The sequence below is a fragment of the Orbicella franksi genome, chromosome 3, assembly GCF_964199315.1.
Source record: "Orbicella franksi chromosome 3, jaOrbFran1.1, whole genome shotgun sequence".
In the NCBI taxonomy this organism is placed as follows: domain Eukaryota; kingdom Metazoa; phylum Cnidaria; class Anthozoa; order Scleractinia; family Merulinidae; genus Orbicella; species Orbicella franksi.
In genome coordinates, this window is record NC_138147.1 from 9,576,037 (window position 1) to 9,582,500 (window position 6,464).

At 37.0% G+C, this 6,464-nt stretch overlaps 1 protein-coding gene across 1 annotated transcript in view; it reads right to left on the minus strand.

The window, feature by feature from the left end:
- Window positions 1-6,451: 6,451 nt before the first annotated feature.
- LOC145481185 (pyroglutamylated RF-amide peptide receptor-like) overlaps window positions 6,452-6,464 on the minus strand; it is a 5,609-nt gene continuing 5,596 nt past the window's right edge. Inside the window, exon 4 of the mRNA XM_081459611.1 lies at window positions 6,452-6,464. This exon is cut by the window's right edge and continues 356 nt beyond it. The gene's annotated coding sequence lies outside the window, so the exon portion shown is untranslated.

Below are 6,464 nucleotides of genomic sequence, written 5' to 3' on the forward strand. Positions count from 1 at the left end.
TTGTAATTAATCGCGTATTCAAGACCATAAGGAATTGTTGAAGGCTACAAAATAAGGAATTATTTATCACGATGCTTTGAGATCGATTCAGTGAATATCAATGGTCGACTCAGTGTAGAGCGCTACTATGGATTGGACTCTTGGACCATTGGACTATTGGCCTTTTTTGGACTCTTTTTGGCTTTCTTTTTTGGTTACCTGTCACAAGTGTCTTGTTTTATCAAGGCATAAGTTTTTATTTTCGGTCTTTTTATTCGGGGCTGGTAATGTGCAGTCCTTATCAGTGAAATGTTTGGTGGGATACACGATTCTATTTCTTCAGTTCCATTATAACATAACACACGTGCTGGCCCTACCTTAATTCCTATTGAGCCATCATGATAAAATCTCTATATACGCACTTCCGTGGGTAAAAAACATGACGTATGCAGTTTCAGTTTAGCTGTAAAGATTCCGTCGAGTTTAGCTGCGAGTTCCTTTGTTAAGTTTTGGTAGTTTAAACATTATTCTGAACAATCCAAACCTTTGACTTTGACTTTTACCAAGCTCAGATTTAAAGTGCCACTATGATGAAATTCTCGATATCCATTTCTTTACATTTTCGTACACATTAGGTCTTTCCTAGATATCTTGCCTAATTTCAATTATAATATCAACCCGTGTGGTATTTTTGAGAAAATGACGTCATTTTCTCAAATTCTCAACCAAACTTGGAACAAGGAAAATTAATGGCGGCCGTAAATTCTGGGAAATAAAGGTCCAAACGACATGAGTTCTAATGTTCGTAATAGACTGAAATTTGACAAAAAATCTAGGAAAGACCTATTGTGTGCAAAAATGCAAAAAAAAAGGGGTATGGAGAATTTGATCATAGTGGCACTTTAAACTAAAGCTTGGGTATTTGGACTTAAATCGTTTTAAATTTCATTGAGTATTTTAACTTTGTATGCCTACATTCTCATTGATGCAAAGAAGCGAATTTTTCATTGACAATTTTCGAAACCAGTGGCGTTCTCGCTCAACTGTCGCTCAGCTGATTGTGGCTTGCTTTTAACCATGCAACCAATAAGATTCTTTGTTTTCCTTTACCGTACATTGTGCGAACTTTGTAGTCAATCTCAAATAGAATGTTTTAGCGCCCAAGTTGTTGTCGCTATGTTAAAAATTAGCTACACAGTGCGTGCATGGTCGGACATTCAATACATGCCCATTACCTTATTATTAAAGAGTGATACGTTTTGAAGTGATCCTTCGTCATCTTATTTGAATATATGACTATAAAACCAACTACTAAAACAGGTTTCTTTAAAGACAGCTAGGCTTTAAAGAACAATTTGAGACCGTTTATTGGAAGCTTACTAAGATGACAACATTGCTAATTTAAATCTTAAGTGTAAGCTGTTGTTGACTAAGATGGTACAAATATGAAATGATGTCTACAACTGTGGTCATTATGTACTGTCTTGTGAAACCATAGCTACCCAAATAATTATACTTGTTTACACTGACAAGTCCGTTATGCTGAAAGTAATGAAGTGAAGTAAGCTAGGCCAATAAGATGTGACCATGTCAGTGTCCTACAAGCAGAATAAATGAGAGTATGAATTATAATCATTATAACGTATTAATAGTTCTTTTACATTAAATGAGCTTTGACATTCCCTGCCAAACTTTCACTGAGGTGCAAGCTAAAATCACATCAGCAGAACCAGAAATCAGTCTACGGTGTTGATAAACAATGTAAATTAGAGCCGGAGTTCGCTACAGATTGCTTCCCTGTGAGTAAGGAGCAGAGCTAGTTTAACTGACATCAAAGTCAGTCACAACTGGACTTGGGTTTATCTCAAAGCAGTAAACATCGCTGGCAAGTCGAATTCTTAATTCAGGTATATAAGCTTAGAAACGATACAAAAATATCTGTGTGAGCCAGAGACGATTCATTTTCGTTACTTGGAAATTTCTACTGCTAAATAAATCGATGCAAAAATAGCATAGAACACTAAAATTTTTCCTTGAAGCATCCTCGATACTCCCTGAGAGCTAAATAAATGCTATGCATGTCAACAGCAAGTCTGTACGTATTGTTGTAAACTGTTCCCCATTTCAGCATTGTTTTGTCCAAATTAAGTACAGATTAAGGTGCTCAGAACTGAGTCGAAGTTCCAGTGAAACAAGTTTTTAGGAAATCTTTAAGGTAATTCTCGATTAGCTCAATTGCAAGGTATTATAACTTACTCAGTTTGCTCAGGTTTGCTCAAGAACGCTTCAAGGCTTAAAGTCACACAATCGTGGGATCACGCTTGCGAACGAAATCAGCTATATCGACCTGAGTATCGATCCCCGCTCTTATGCAATGTGTTTGCATGTTATATTAAATCAAACTAAAACTAAGAAGAAATACTCAAGTTTTGTTCTGGTAAACAGCTACGCCACACACACAAAGAACTTGCTGGTAAACAGCTACACAACACGCAAAGAACTTGCCGGTATTCGCAACACTAAAAGAACTTGCTCGTAAACAGCTAAGCCACATTCTTACGGGGCGGCGACCTTTGAGCTTTCAGGATTGATGAGGGAAGGGTGGGTAATTCGAGCTGAGCATGAATTTTATTTTATTTTTGGATCCTGAACCTCCAAGATATACCTGCTGTTGCGGCAACCTTGTTCTTAAAAAACATACCAAAAGGTTTTATGTTGTCATTTGCTACGTAGTTAAAAGATTCTTATGAATGTGCTTGTTTTCTGTATGTTAGGGCAAACTCTAAGGAAATCTGCGAATAAATGTCTTTTCCTTCTTTTTCATACATTAGCATTTTTGTTCACGATTCATGGCTAGCTATCTCGGAGAATAGGCCATTTTACAGTTGTCTGTTCAGTGAGCTGGCCTTTGAATGTCAGTGAGACTGGAGGTGACCTTGTTTTGATAAAGACCTCACTGCTCAAGTTGTTCTAATGCTAACTAGGTGCACCTACATGACAAAAGCAGAGAGGTCTGTATCAAACCAAGATCAACTCCAGCCTCGCTGCCATTCAAAGGCCAGGTCACCGAGCAGAGAACTGTAAAATGGTCTTTTAGAAATACCTGGCTATCTCCAGTTTTCTTTGTTGAATCCAGTCCTATCCTGGCGAAAATACCTTTGTATTTAGTAGGCACTGTCCTTGATATTGCTAATTGTGTGTGTGTTTTTTTTAAATTATCATTGAGATTATTTAACACAAAGTCCTCAATATATAACAATTGGTTTCTTTCTTTCTGGAAATGTACTTTTTAAAACAGCGAGTCAAAATTGTAAGTAATCGATTTTATTTGTGCGTCTGAGCAGATTGCCTAAAAGTGTTCGGGGCACTTTTGTAACATCATGGATAAGGCACTTTTGTAACGATATAAGGCACTTTTGTAACTATGGGCATTTTTGCCACCTCTAACTGATCCTTTTGTTCCCATTGTTTAGAAATCGGGTTACCACATGATAAAACGCGATAACCTAAAGTACACTTATCTCACTTTATTCATTTCTTCATTTGACTAATAATTAACGAGAATTTCAAAGTAGTTCATTTTGAAGCTGGAACACACTTTTTTGTAAGTGACACATTTGTGCAATTGTGACCCATTTTTCCAGGTGCGACCCATTTTTTCAAGTGTGACCCCTTTTCCAAGCATGACCCTTTTTTCCAAGGGTGACCATTTATGGAAATTTGACCCATTTTTCCAAGTGTGGCTCTTTTTCCAAGTGTTATGGTTTGTTCCAAGGATGACCACTTTTTCAAAGTGTGACCCATTTTTTCATACGTGACCCATTTTGCCAAGTTTGCACCAATTTTTCGAAGTGTGACTCACTTTTGCAAGTTTGACCAATTTTTCGAAGTGTGGCTCATGTTTGTAATTGTGACCCATTTTTCGAGTTGTGACTTCTTTTTCTAAGTGTGACCCTTGTTGCAAGTGTGACCCATTTTTTAAAGTGTCACCCATTTTTCCAAGTGTGACCCATTTCTCTAGGTGTGACACTTTTTTCCAAGTGCGATCCTTTTTTTCAAGGGTGACCACTCTTATTAAGTGTGACCCATTTTATCAAGAGTGACCCGTTTTTTTGCAAGTTTGACCAAATTTTCCAAGTTTGACCAATTTTTCGAGGTGTGACTTATTTTTGCAAGGGTGACTACTTTTATAAAAGTGTGACCCTCTTTTGCAATTTTGGCCCATTTTTCCAAGTTTGACCAATTTTTCCAGGAGTGACTCATTTTCCAAGTTTAACTCATTTTTTAAAGTGTGACCCATTTTTTTCAAGTGTGACCCTTTTTTGCAGGTGTGACCCATTTTTCCAGGCGTGACCCATTTTTCCAAATGTGACCCATTTTTCCAAAAGTGACTTCTTTTTCCAGTTTGTTTTCTTCAGAATACAAAATTGTAAACTTTGCAGTTATTTTATGTAATCATGAAAGAGACGCGTTACTTGAGTAATGAGCACATTATGATCACCACAGTCAAAGAAACTGTTTACAAAAGGTTACATCTTGTAGGACAGTGGCTCGAAACCGGTGGTGGAATTTGTGAATTTAAACTATTCCTCATTCTAATAAAAATGCCTAAGAATCTGTACGTTGTTTATGTGAATAGAACCAGGATGACTTTAGTTGTGCCACTGATCAACAAAAGATGTGAAAATAGATAGAAACCAATAAGTGTGAACACTCCAAAATAAACAATCTAGTCAATAAATGCAATCCAAAGTAATAATTAAACGTTCGTAAACGTAAAGTCAACAGAACTCAGAGATACGTCAATTCAAGGTCCTTTACTCATAGACTTGCCGCTGGTTTCCTCAATCTGCGCTATGATAGCTACAGAAAAAAGTTGGTTTTTTAACACCACACTTAAGTTGCATTTTTAAAATACTAAAGTTACTTCCAACGGAGGATTAAATTACAGTTTACAATAACTTAAAAAAAATGCTTACAATACTGTTTGTTTGTTTGTTTTTTTTACAACAAGAATTATAACTCTAATAATAATGCTCCTAGTAAAGACAAAACAAAATATAATACCACTCTCAGATATAATACTACTTGACCATAATAATGTTAAATAATAATGCTAAGCTTACTACTGCTGGAGCGGTTTTAATTTGAGTTGATGGGGAGCTTATAATTAAGGAAGCCACGACGACGACGGCAACGAGAACGACAACAAACAAGAGGTTTAATGAGCAAAACAATTGATCGTTTTCACGTGACGTCATCAATTTCCAAAATCCAAGACTATAGAGCCACGAAAGATTTTTAGCTCATCAGGCATGAGAGGATCTAAATTTACATCTGTTTACAATTTTTCAGCTTAATAGCGTGCTTAGCTTGAAGACCAGCGTAGTTTATTTGAAGTTCACATTTATGGCGATGTGTGACATACCGCTCCGATCGCGTTTGTGGAAAATTTTAGACTTATCTAGTGATTTTTAGCCTTTTTAGGAGACAAAGTGTTAGGAAAAGTGCTTAAGTGAATGTTTGTGGGTTCAGTTCAGATAATCAGTCGACGCATGGATAGCCAAAGTAAGTTCCAGATGTTTACACTATTTCCCGGCAGCCATGTTGGTGGAGCACCACCAACATGGCGGATCCATACTGGGCTGAGTAAATTTGCGCAAAACATTTCGACTAGTATCTGAAGTTTGGGAAAACGTAGAGACCTACAGTCAAACTTAAAAAAGTTTCTTCTTTACCTATATACTATAACATACGATTTCTTGACTTTACCACTGAATAGTTTTCGATTTATTTTTTCGTTGCGTGATAGTGAAAACGATCTATAGCTATGCACGTGCATTATAAATCTTTGTACATTTCTTTGCCGTCCTCTGCAAAACAAGAACGTGAAATGACCGAGTTCTGCGTAGTCTGAAAACGCGAACGACGACGGAAATTTTTCGTATTTCCATTTGGCATTGAACGCTGTCATTGCATATTTGTCTTGAGCACGTTTTTAGAGTCTATGGGGTACTGACAAGACCTAGGCAATTGCGAATTTCGCTGGTAAAATAGAAATTCGTTTTTGAATAGACGTCGTCCTTGGCGTCGCCTTCGTCATTGCCTTTGCTCCTCAATAATTTGGGAATCCCTTTGGTTTTGTGTTTTCTTATGATTTGAGATTGACTGAGTCACGGTCAGTACCTGATAAGTAATTGCTTTGGTTTTGGTTTTACGACACTCAATTGAAAACTGCCCTATTGTTACACAAAACTAAAAGTACAGCAAAAATTGAAGACAAGGAAAGCGAAATATATAGGGTCATGAAATACAGTGCTTAAGCTCCTTCCTTTGTAAAAGAGAACCCATTCAAGGTTCCCTTTAAGACATAAATTCGAAAACGTTGTTGTTGCACAACCTTATTAAGTAACCGCCATGTTCTTTTACACAGCCCGCCATGTGGGAACGTTTCCTAGGAATATGTACAGTTTTCTTCCTGACCA